The sequence below is a fragment of the Bos taurus genome, chromosome 1 (assembly GCF_002263795.3).
Source record: "Bos taurus isolate L1 Dominette 01449 registration number 42190680 breed Hereford chromosome 1, ARS-UCD2.0, whole genome shotgun sequence".
NCBI classification, from domain to species: domain Eukaryota; kingdom Metazoa; phylum Chordata; class Mammalia; order Artiodactyla; family Bovidae; genus Bos; species Bos taurus.
This window is the reverse complement of record NC_037328.1, coordinates 78653491-78666891: the sequence shown is the minus strand read 5'-3', so window position 1 is coordinate 78666891 and position 13401 is coordinate 78653491. Positions and strand designations below refer to the sequence as shown.

Sequence of the window (13401 nt, the reverse complement as noted above, 5' to 3'; positions counted from 1 at the left end):
AAACCCCTTGAAATTTCTTTAAAATAAGTTTTATGAAAATAAATGGTCGGTTAGGAAATCATGGTTGAGGGAGGGCAGTTTGTGTTTCTGTGTGCTTATAGACTACGATAATAAGGAAGCCAGTGTAAGTGAATGGCAGGAGGGTCAAGAAATCTTATTTTATAGATGCAAAGACATTACACATAAAATATGGATATAGGCACAATAACATCCCTGCAAGGATCATCCGTCCAGTCAAAAGTGTCAGCTATGTTGTAGTTAAAGAAACACTAGACTTTAAGTCAGGAAACCTAAGTTTTTGTGTCACTTTAATCTCAGGCTAGATCTTTTCATTGCCACTCTTTGCAACCCTGTGGACTGTAGCCCAGCAGGCCGACTCTTTGTGACCTCATGGACTATAGCCCGCCAGACTCCTTCATTCATGGGATTCTCTAGACAAGAATATTGGTGTAGGTTTCCATTCCCTTTCCTAGGGGATCTTCCCGATCCAGGGATCAAACCCTGGTCTTCTTCATTGCAGGCAGATTCTTTACCATCTGAGCCACTAACCCCTCCCCCTTTCATTACCACATGAACCTTGTTTTACTTTAGGAATTAGGACCCCCTTGTGCTGAAGATTCTGCCAAACAAGCTGCATTTATTAAGGAAATACGCATTCTTTGCCAGTTGCACATATACATTGACCAGCCAGGACTGGGTAGAGTGACCTAACCAATGTCACTGCACTGAGTTGATAATCTATCAATAAAAAATATAACCCCAGGTACATGCTTGTATGCTTTAGGATTTTGAAAATCTAAAGTCAATGTGTATCATGAAATCAACATGGGCGCATCAGGCTTTTAAAGGCAACAGGTTGAAAACCAGTAACCTAGACAATTTCTAAAACCTCCTCCAGGTTCTCTGATTAAATTCTCTCCAAATTCTTTGGGGAACTAAAGGTGGCAGAGAAGGAGAAGAAATGTGACTTCATATTTATGGAACACCTATGTTCACCTTACCCAGGGAGTTATGTCAGTGGGCCTAATACCCACCAAGGTCTTGCATATTTCTAAGATGGTTCTGGATTCCTGAAGTCATAGATGAGCTTAATTCTCCTTCGTGGTTCAAGGACAGACTGTGGGGAGCAGCTGTCCAGGTCGTATTCCAGAACATCATCACACACCTCATGTTAGAAACAGAGCCCTCAGCAGATAGAATCTGTTGTTTCATGTAATTACTTTTCAAGATGCCATTACCAGAAATTTTATGTAAATACATATTTTATTCCCCAAGGCATGTTAATATGAGACCAAAATTATACAACACTGAAAGAAAACAAAATTTCCTTTTTACTAATTTTCTCTATGTGCTGTTGAGAACATGCCATAGGCTAACAGAGGTACCCAAACTTAGCCAAAGCCTCATTTTTTTTCCTGTTCAGTTTGCAGAATCATAGGAATGTGGCCTTGATATTCAATAGTTCAACACAATTCAATTTGATGAACATTTGCTGTCTGCCTTCTCTGAGTCGGGTGTTGGGTCCATGCTAGCAAGGATGGACACTATTAATGAAACAAACACTTAAGAGTTACCATAATGTGCTAAAAGCATATAACTACCCAACTGGCTAGACAATAATTGGCGCCCCAGAAAAGATACTTATTCACTTACCAAGTACTTATATTGTACTTATGGTATGTCAAGCACTGTTCTGTGTACTTTATTAACTCATGTCATCCTCAGAATAGCCCTTTGAAAAATATGAATGCTGTGATTATCTCCCTTTTGCATCGATGCACAGAGAGGGTAAGTCATCTGCTCAAAGTCACACAGCCAATAGCACTGGGTCCAGGCAGTGGATTCCTGTTGTGTGCTCATAAACACTGTCCTCTGCTTTGAGATCTGAGAGGAAGAAGAAATTGCTTTGGGTTCAGGATCAAGGAATGAGCCATCTGAATTACGGTGTTAAGACTAGTGGCACTGACCCTTCAGAGAATGTTTGGGATGATCTGGCTCTTGACATTCACAGCAGTGGATAAAAATATGGGTGGTGAGCTTGAAGAGGAAAACGGCCTCTGTGGTCTTGCTGAAAGAAAAGTAGCTTCATTTGTCTGTGTGGGGCCATTCAGCGATTATAGGTATAAGACCAGCATGGCAACCAGACCATGCCTGTGTCTACTTCCACGCTTTGCTTGAGGCTTGAAGCTAACTGCTCACTCCTGCCATCCTGAGACGGGGAACCCTCAGATGCAGAAACCCGATTAAGTAAGCTGGACCACTTCCCTAAGAGGTATTCACCTCTCTACTGGTGAAGGAAGCATCACAAATTCAACCCACTTGCTTTAGTTCAATGCATGGCCCATTGGAGCCAAGAGTTGGACACAACTGAGCATGCACACACACCTCTTCCTGGGTAGGGTTTAATTTCCAAGAGAAGGCTAGACAGGAGCAAAGAGCACCCTGAAGGGGGCGCCCTGTGACAGGGCCAAGTGCCTAGGAAAGCATATTTGCCCTCCTGGGCATCAGTTCCTGTGGCTCTCACACAGCTGCAGCTCCTCTTCCTTCTCCGCAGTGCTGGTTTGATCAGCTGCAAGACGAACCTGCTGCCTGGGATTTGGACAGCTCACTTTTTCAGATGCTGCTTAAAATCTTGGAAAAACATTTGATATCACAGCCTGCACTGAGTTCAGCTGCCATGCTGAGTTTATCACCTATGCTTAATTTTTTTACTTCACCAACTGATTTTCCTCTAAAGATTCTCTTTCCTCTACCAACCACCACCTTCCTTTTCTTCACTCAGTTTGGCTACTATTTAGGCCAGTATCAGGGGTATTATTAGGCACAAAGTCAGGTCCAAAGGATGACTTCTTACACTTGGAGTCAAACATTCCCATACTGAAAGCTTCATTTTCCCTCCATCTTTGTGAAGACAGTGATAAAGTCAGAGTAACACCATAGCCTAACTTATATAATTACAGGTGTTGAAGGCAGGCAGCCCTGGGCCAGAGTGTGTCATGCTTCATTCACCTCACTGAGCCTCAGTTTCCATATCTGTAAATACTAACTGTACTTACCTCACAGAGGATTTTGGATTAAACGCATTAATCTGTATAAAATTCTTAGCCCAGTTCCTGTGCACTCTAAGTGTCTAATAAATAACAACATGAAGCTTTGAGGATGAGTCATACCAGTCAAAGTACCAGCTCTTTCTCTGGATGGTTTTATTTTATGTAGCCATCATCCTATACCAAAGGCTATGATGATAAGGGGAAGGTATAGAAAGTTCTAGACTCCTTTAGACTAAGATAACTCCTTCTTTTCCCCATAGCCATTTTTGCAACTTTTACCCTGATCAGTGGCTCTGATGCATGCATGCATGCATGCTAAGTCACTTCAGTCATGTCTGACTCTTTGCAACCCTATGGACTGTAGCCCACCAGCCTCCTCTGTCATGGGATTCTCTAGGCAAGAATACTGGAGTGGGTTGCCATTTCCTCCACTAGGGAATCTTCCTGACCCAGGGATCGAACCCACATCTCCTGAGTCTCCTACATTGGCAGGTGGATTCTTTACCACTAGTGCCACCTGGGAAGCTAGCACCACCATGGATGCCAGAGGGATAGACAATTCCCAGGAGGAATGCCAGACAGTAGAAAAGAGAAGTTAAACTTGGTGTTTGACATCCAGTGTTTAACATTCTCATTCCCATGTGCTGGTCAGAATTATCTGAGAAGACTTTAAACCACACCAAGATACTGATTTCATTGTTCTTGGGTGAGGAGTGGGCGTTAATGTTTTTCTTAAGGTCTCCTAGTGATTCTGATGGGCAGCCAGGATTCAGAACCCATAAGTTAGAGGATGGGGGAGCCGAGGGAGGAGATAAAATGCTCTGAAGGCAAGCAGGGGAAGAATCAGGGTGAGACAGGCTCACCAAGCGCTTTGCTTCTGCTGCGTCTCTTATCTCAAGGCCACATGTTCAGGCAGTACAGAAACAGTGCGGGTAGGGGGATGCCAGCATCAAGGAGGTGAAAGTTGCTTCTAACCTTCAAAGAGACATTAGGCAGGGGCTTTAAGACTCTAACTAGGGGACCAGCAAAGGCCCCTGGTATATACATGCAGAGGTGAAATACATGTACTAATGTGAGTACCTCAGTGTCAGGCTCTCTGAAAGGACAGTTTTCTTAGCTTTGCTTGCTGTCAAAATAATAAAGGAATTCTGTGGCTTTCTTATGAGTCTTTGGGTTTATATGCTTGGTTGCAGCTTATCTCTTTTCTCCATCCTTTCTCATTTCTAGTTTCCAAATTATGGGAAATCATCTCGTTTGGTTCCAGCTGCCACGTTTTAGAGATGAGCAAGCTTGAATGATGTCTGACATCCTGCAGCCCTGTGGTAGCAGATCTGTTGTCTCTTGGGCAGTGCACCATGATCATCTACTCAATACAGGGTTCAAGGATGGAAGGGCTAACTTACAAGTGTCTCCAACTTTCTTACTGACTTTTTCTGTCTTCTTGACCAAAGCCTGGACTCTTCCCTTGCCATCCTGGCTAACCAAGTGTCTTATTTTCAAACATGGTTGAAGTTTCTTCTTTTTGAAAACATAGTTCTCACCTTAACTGCCCCGGGCATCACTGCAGAAGAACCATGACCTTGCTGAAAGCCTCTGCATGCCAAATGAGACTTAATTTTCCCTAAGTACTTAGGAGAAGAAAAACAATAATGTATATGATGGGCTTTTGGCCTGCACCCATATCCTTTAGGAGAAGATTGAATTTGGCACAGCTCATATTCTGATTTAAAGAAAAATGTCTTGTTCTGATGTCACTTGTCTAATTAATAGTTAAAAAAAAAAAAAAAGGACTGAATTTTTCCTATGCAATGTCATCTAGCCTTTGAGATTTTAGAGTTAGATGTCCCAAGTCAACTGTCTTCTATGAAGTGTCCTAATAGATAAATCTCACCATAGTGTTCATAAAACATTATTATACTCAGGGCTTCTACATAGATAGCACTGATCCTCCCCTTCTCATATTTATGTGTTCATTCAGTAAACATTTTTTGAATCCCACCTATGTGCTCAGGTGGTTGGAGGTTAGGAAAATGGTGCACAGGCCATGTGCAAGGGAATGAATCATGGAAGTTGAGGCTATGAAGACAGGACTGCAAAGAACTTCGTAAAGTAATTCTCAGAGGTTGGTAGAGAGCAGCCAGCAGAGGTGTGCGAGAACAGAGGAATAGTATAATTAGATTTGTATCTTAAGAGAGAAAACATCCAATTATGGTTTAGCCATTCAGCAGACACTAATTAAGCACCTTCTGCATGGCAGATACCACTCTTGGCTCTGAAGGTACAAGAAAGATAAAAAATGGTCCTTGCCCTCAAGGAGCTCACAGTCTATTGAGTTGCCTTTCTGACTTTCCCACTAGATTGAGAGCTCCTGGAGGGCAGGCACTTTTGTTCAACTGGAAAAAAAAAGTGCAAGTTTCAGAATTAAACCTGGATTGCAGTTCTGTTATTTTTACTCTATGCACCTCAGTTCACTGATATGTAAATCAGGGCTCTTATTGCCTGCCTCACTGAGGATGTGGAGAAATTAAAAAAGACGATAGGATGCATTTGACATGGCAGGAGCTTTGTAATCTGTTTCTTTCTGTATCACAGTGCCTGGCATGTGGTAGGCATTCAGGAAGTAGACTTCTGCTGTCTGGCTGGTGGGAAGGCTTGTGTACTCTGGTCCCTGAGGGTTGGGGAGATTTCAGCCTGGGAAACTGGGAAACTGGCAGATCCCTTCTCTGCTTGCTTAGTGATCAAGTTTCTTACTCAGACTCTGAACTAGTCAGGATCTGTGTTGCTTTCTGGATCCTCAATCCCTGAATCCCAGGCATGCATCTTGCAAAAGTCAGAACCAAGGTCAAAGGAAAATGACGAAATTTTCTCTCTGGCCAAAATGCTATCACTTCATCAAAGGCAACAAATCTTCTTGGCAGGAGAAGTTGAGTTGTCTGTGCTTATAATTGTATTTGCAAGTGAGTCCTTCTCACAGTGGCTTAAAGAAGTGGTGTTGGCTGTCCCTGGCCTCTGTTTGACATTTTTGTTGTTTTCAGAACATTTTCTCAATTCATGATCTCACTCATTCCTAATGAAATCTCTCTGAGGTCCACAGGGTAGGAATTTCAATACTTCTATCCATTCAGTCACCAGGGAGATTGAGACCCACAGAAGTAAACTGACTCATCCAAAGTCATAAAGCTCCTGGTGCTATGTGTGTGTAAGATGTTTGTTGTGACATCGGAGAAACCGTGAGAAAGAAGTATTTTTTGGTCTGGTTAACACATGCTGGTATATCAGGAGATCTGAGTTCATTTTTTAGCTGAGTGAGCTTAGAAAATTCAGGATGGGATTCTTAAGATTGATATGTTTCTCTGACCTGTGAAATCACTGTGTCTCTTTCCTGACTGATCCCAAGGTAAACCTATTCTGTCATAGACCATGTTTTCTATTCAATATATTGTCAATATTTACATTTGCCAAACTCTTAAAGATTTATATCATGCTTCCAAGGGTAGTTATCTTCAAATCTACCATGGGAACTATAATAGAACCCATCTGGTCCAGAAGAAGGTCTTGAGAGATTGCATGACATAGGCTAGGCCGTGTGACTAGTATGTAGCAGATCTAGGGCTGAAATCCTAAGTCCTGTGGCCTCTGAATTCAGTATCTGTGCTTGACATCTCAGCCTCCATCTGCCTGCCTGTTGTTTGCCATGGGTCAGGCTTTCTGTTTGGAAGTTAAAATTTGGTAAACCTAAACTTATAAGCCTAAGAGTTTGCCATAGTAATGCAGGTACCCTTCAAAGTGATAAATCTGTGGCTTTAAAGGGACTTTGTTGTTCAGTCAGTCATGTCCCACTCTTTGGAACCCCGTGGACTATAGCACACCAGGCTTTCCTGTCTTTCACCATCTCCTGGAGCTTGCTCAAACTCATATCCATCGAGTTGGTGATGCCATCCAACCATCTCATCCTGTGTCGTTCCCTTCTCCTCCTGCCCTCAATCTTTCCCAGCATCAGGGTCTTTTCCAATGAGTAGGCTCTTTGCATCAGGTGGCCAGAGTACTGGTGTTTCAACTTCAGCATCAGTCCTGCCAATGAATGTTCAGGGTTGATTTCCTTTAGGATTCAGTGGTTTGATCTCCTTGCTGTCCAAAGAACTCTCAAGAGTCTTTCCAGCACCACAGTTCAAAAGCATCAATTATTCAGTGCTCAGCCTTCTTTATTATTGTCTTTATTATTTTATTAAAGGGACTGCTCCACTTGTTTAAAGAGAAGTTTTCATTTGTTTCCCAGTTTTACTTCTAATCTTTTTAATGTCCTCAAAAATGTTCCAGGTTTCTTGAATCTACAAGTTGGAAGTGAGAGGCTGTCCTAATTTTTATGTTCCCTTCAAGCAGAAGCAATAGCACATTTTAAAGGCTGATAAATAGCAGTGTGAAAAAGAGATGGGTTCTATAAATACTCACCGAAATCCCTATAGTCAGAACCAGGTAGGATAAGAGAATAGTCACAACATTCTGCTCTCCTTCCACACCCTCCTTCCTCTTCTAGAGGTAGCTTCATGATGAAGAATGCAAACATGAGAGCCAGACAGACCAGGATTTGAATCTTGGCTCTTCCTGAACTACCTGCAAGACTGCAGACAATCTCCCTAACTTTCCTGGGCCTCTGTTTTCCTCATTTGGAGAAAGAGATCTAATGCCATTTCATATAATGTGTGAATAATTGATTGAGTACAATTCCTGCACATTTTTAGTTGGAATATGTGGTTGCCACTTAACACTCTATTTATCTTCATCCAAGACCCCTTTTCTTACTGTTTGCATGTGTGCTCAGTTACTCAGTCATGTCCAGCTGTTTTGTGACCCCATGGATTATAGTCCACCAGGCTCTTCTGTCCACGGAACTTTCCAGGCAAGAATGCTTTAGCGGGTTGCCATTTCCTGCTCCAGGAGATCTTCCCAACCCAGGGATCAAACTTGTGTCTCCTGCATTGGCAGATGAATCTTTACCACTGAGCCACTGGAGAAGCCCCTTCTTACCCTTTAGGATACTTCAATCCATTTCTTTTCCGTAAACAGTATCAGCTACATTTAACGTCAGTTTATGCTACTGTGTCATGGGGTAGTTTGCATTTCTAATTTTATCCTCACCTTTCTAATCAATGTGCTGACTGATGCAGGGTCTGCCACCTTGTGCGTGCTTAGCAAATACAATTTGGATTAACAAATTTTAATTTTCAGTTACAAGAGCAACATAATGACACCACCAAAAGTTTAGAAAACAGAAGAGAAAATGAACACCCATAATGCAACACTCCTAATACCACACACGGTATATTAATAGCAGCCAAGTCCACGGTCTGTAGTCGCGCTTCAGTCCTGGCTGGGATACCTTGCGTACTCTACTTACAACTCTGGGCTTCAATTTCTTCATCACTGAATGAGGGCAATGAGAGTAACTGCCTGAGCAGGAGGTTGGGAGGCTACGGTGCATTCCAAGTCTTTAGAACAGGGCCTGACTCAGTGAATCTTAGAAGGGATGATGAGGGGGAGGGGGTGAGCATGATTTGTGTGTCCCCTTATGCATGTTACTCTTCACAGACTGCGTGAGTAGTTTTACCCCTCCCTCTCCCTTTGTTGGCCCCAAGAAACATATGCATTAAGAGGTTGAAGATTATAGCCATTGGAGGCAACCAGACCCAGAGAGGGGAAATGACTAAATTGCAGTCAGCAAGTTGATGGCAAAGAGGGGCCTAAAATTCCTAGCCATCAGGTTGCTCTGTATTTGTTTCCTATGTGCATTTCTTAGTTGGGGAAAGTAATTTTTGTGGATTAAGCTACAGAAACAGTAGAGTACATTGCGTTTTTCAGTCTGGCTTTTATGGTACTATAGGCTTTATATGACAGTGCTTCATATCCACTGGGATGTAAATACCTAAAAGGCAAATGGAGAGCAGTCCTGAAAACGTACAACCAAGCTTTATGCAAAGGCAGCATGTCCTTCTATGAAAGCTGCAAAAACAAACAAACAAGTAAATAAACAACTTCCATCCCAATCCTCATGTTTCGTGTGTTGGCACAGCCCTTGCAGCAAAAGCCCAGAGCCCCCATCTTTCTCTACTCTGACGTTCCTCTAGGAACACCTCTAGCCCTGAGGTGTTAGCATCAGAAATCATCACAACCACTTCAGTGCTTGTTTTCTTCAGCCTCTCATTAAAGCAATCATTTCTTTAAGATTAGCAATGAAAAGCAAATATCAGTGAGTAGTATTCACCTGAGTCCGGAACAGCTGACCTGCAGTGCTGAAGTCATGGGCTAATCTGTAGAAACGTCTCCCACAACCTCATGCAGGGTGGATGCCCCAGAAGACAGTTCCCTCTCTTTCACCAAAATATCACTGACATCTTCATGCACAGACAGTGAGACTAACAAAAGGGAGCATAAAGGGGCATAAGTACCAAGGGTCAATTATATACGATTTTTACCTGATATGAAAAACGGTAACTTATCAACTTGACTACCTCACGCTTCCCTCTTGGGGGTCTTCACCGGGAATGTCGTTCTTGCTACATCTCTGATGTCCAAATTACATCTTTGTGCAAGACCTGATTAAAATGCCACCTTCCCTTGTGAGCATCCTTTCGTCTGCCCAACATGAGCCACCTCCTCTTTCTCTGTGTTCTGGTAGCATTGATTAAAACATTTGACTTTGGTTATTGTATTTTTGGATATTTTACTTTTGCATAGTTCCAGCTGTCGAATATTTCCTTCTACATCTCTTAGAGGATAGGGCCATGTCTCAATTATATCTTTAATTTCTTTAGCTCTAACACTTGCTAGGCACTCAGCAATTGTACTTTGAATAAATGTATTACTTATAATCATCTTCTCAGTTATGTTTAGTTTATATGCTATTGAGAACTTTCCAGGTTTCATCTCATGTGAAACAATGTGATCCTCAATGTGCTTGACTTACTGTAACATCTCATCCTTGTTCTCCTAAAAGCTCATTTTATGTTAAAAAAGCACTGGAAGCGAAGTCCATAACATTCAGCATTGTCATGAGGGCTAAGACACTACTGAATGACCTGGGTCAGTCACTACAATATATCTCTTGGTTAGAAAAAGAATAAAGCCAATAATAAGTTGCTTCCTACTTTATACCGAAGAATAGTTAGAATGACAGAGATGGTGAAACATGGAGAGTTTATGATGACACGCATGGTGGTGTTACAACAATAAACTTTTGCATGTTTGTGTCACTTAATCATAGAAAATCCACTGCATTCTTATTAGAGTGACACTTTAAACCCCATCCTTCTGGGTCTTAATCTTTAGTTATTAAAACTTGGGAGACAGTTTCTACAATCAGTTGCTGCTGCTGCTGCTGCTACGTCGCTTCAGTCATATCCGACTCTGTGTGACCCCATAGATGGCAGCCCACCAGGCTCCCCCGTCCCTGGGATTCTCCAGGCAAGAACACTGGAGTGGGTTGCCATTTCCTTCTCCAATGCATGAAAGTGAAAAGTGAAAGTGAAGCCCCTCAGTCGTGTCCGACTCTTATCGACCTCATGGACTGGAGCCTACCACGCTCCTCCGTCCATGGGATTTTCCAGGCAAGAGTACTGGAGTGGGGTGCCATTGCCTTCTCCAAGAATCAGTGTGGTTGGGTACAAATTCTAGCTCCTTCTCACACCAGCTCTGTGACTTTGAGAAAAGCTCTTCAGAGCGTCTGTGTCTGTTTCCTCATCTGTAAAGTGAGGTAACAAAAGTGCTCATGTTTATTTCAGAGGTTAAAGGAGATAATACATGTATAGAATAGTGACTCTGTAAATGGTATTATTGTAAGCCCTGGGCATTGAATAAGACTCTGAATCAAGAAAATTCTCACTGTAGGGAAGTATTTCTTTCTAAGAGAAAACAGTGGATCAGACAAAAAGAGAGGGGAGAGATTGAGGCCAACTTGCCTAGGGCTCTGGACTCACCTGTGACAGAGGGTGGCTCACAGATGCTGCACAGTGTGAAGAGAACCGCCCTTTGTTACGTCGAGGAAGGGGAGACTGGCAGGGGAATGGCAGCAGCACAGCCTGAAGGCTCCACTGGGGACAACATCTGTGTGTGCCAGCTGCTGTCAGTCTGTGTAGGCCGGCCGAGAATAACACCATGATTTTCACTTTACAGCAGCTTCCATCTTGGGAGTTCAGAATGCTGCATAAATGGAGATGAGGGCTCCCAGCTCTGTGCCAAGAAGGACCATACTTTACAGGGCACTGAGAATGCATCACTGTGCTGAGTGCATCTTTCATGGTGGGAAAAAAAAAAAAAAGCTAGTTTCAAAATAGACCTGCTTTCCCGATTTGAGCCCTCCTGTAGTCTGCTGCTCACTTTTTTAGGTGACCTGGGACAGCTCAGTTCCCCTCTTTGACTCTCAGTGTTCTCATTATAAATGTGGGGATTCACCTCCCACTGCATGACCTCTCTAATGTGTCTTCTGTTTCTGGAATGCTCGGAGAGTGCAGAGGATCTACAGTTACTTCCCAAATAGATTACAGGGTGGCACATTTTGGTGAGGCCTGAGTTCTTATAGAATAGAATATTTCATAGTATTTTATTCATGCTTGTGCTATAACCCAACAGGAAAAAAAAAATATTTCTGTGGTCACTCAGGAATGGTATCATCTTCCAGTTTTTTGTATTAGAGTATCAATGACCCTTTACATGATTTTTCCCCTTGTCCACCTCCAGTACAGTGCTAGTTATCATTTCTTTTTTCTGTCTGAAGATTTAGCATTACCTCTCCAGCTGGTATCAGAGACTGATAAAGGAAGTAATCTTTTGATGGGAAGTTCTACTTTTGCTGAATCATGAGTGAAAACACCCAAACCAGCACTATCTCTCTAAGTCTCTCATTCGATCTACATCAGAATGACCCAGGACACTTGTTATTTTCTAGGTTGCCATCTTTCTACACAGAGGAAATACTATACATGTACATACTATATAAAATGGAAACAGACTCACAGACATAGAAAACAAACTGATGGTTACCAATAGGGAAAGCAGGGAAGGATAAAATAGGAGTTTGGGATTAGCAGATACAAACTACTACATATAAAAGAGATACACAATAAGGACCTCCTGTATAGCATAGGGAGCTATATTCAATATCTTGGAATAAACTAAAATGGAAAAGAATATGAAACAATAATAAAAAAGAATATGAATATTTACACACACACACACACACACATACACACACCTATGTATATATAATTCAATCACTTTGCTGTACACCAGAAACTAACACAACATTGTAAATTATAAAATTGTTAATATTTGTCACTAAGGAACTTTCCCTTGATAGTTTAAGGCATAATGCAAGATTAAATCCTCCTAAACATAGTAGATAGGTCATAAAATCCCTCTGAAACAATGTGTAGATTGGTTGAGAGTCTGAGCAGTTGGGTAATGTTTAAACGTGCACTTTCTGGATTGATGACAGCGTTCAGATTCCAAGTTCCCAGGTACCATCAAGGTGATCTCTGTGCTTCAGTTTTCTCATTTGTAAAATCGGATCTCCGATCTGATGGGGCTGCTGTAGTGATTAAATGAGTTAACATATTTTGAACATTGTATAGTGCCTGCTAAACTACTCAAGATACTGTAATTATTTTCAGTCTCATCAATTACAAATCAATAAATACATAAAGTATGTATATATTTCTGCCTTTCAGAGTTTATGGAAAGGGATATTTCTTCAATAGAACTACTGTTATCTGAATCAAAGTTGCTGATCGGTTAGAAATATTCAGTGTTGCTGGCCTTTAGATTCATTGTCAGGGCATGCTCTTTTTCTCCCTCTGCTGCAGTGCTGCTGAATGGCATGAGTCATTCACAGTCCCTCATCCACTTTCCTGCCACATTTGAAAGGCAGCCATAGCTCGCATTTGACAGACTGTTTGTGAGCATTTAATGAAAGTCATGAGCCCCTATTAAATATTAGCACATGCCATGTATCACCTTAGGTATTACTCACAATGGCCCTGAAGTGGAAACATTCCCTCTTCTCTGCCTGCCCCTTGACCCCATTTACAGATGAAGATGCTTAGGCTAAGAGAAATTTTTTAAAACTTGTGAAATGTTATGCAAAATAAGGAATATAACTTGGTGTTTGAACCAGCTTTTTCTGCTTCTGAAGCCCACACTTTCTCCATTACACCACAATCAATGTTTCTGAAAGTAAACGGGGCCACATTGGTCTCCAACCTCTGGTATAATTAGCATCATGCTTTAATCAGTGAGGTTGACTGTCTTGATTAACCTTTATGACAGATCATGTAAGTTTCATATTTCTAAATGAATATAT

The 13401-nt window shown here is 41.9% G+C and overlaps 1 protein-coding gene and 1 non-coding gene across 14 annotated transcripts in view; both read left to right on the top strand.

Moving 5' to 3' along the window:
• LPP (LIM domain containing preferred translocation partner in lipoma) overlaps positions 1-13401 on the top strand; it is a 757855-nt gene that overhangs the window by 527135 nt on the left and 217319 nt on the right. The gene's annotated exons all lie outside the window — the stretch shown is intronic.
• On the top strand, positions 5349-5434 carry MIR28 (microRNA mir-28). Its single transcript, NR_031148.1, has one exon. It is a non-coding gene; the product is annotated as a microRNA mir-28 (primary transcript).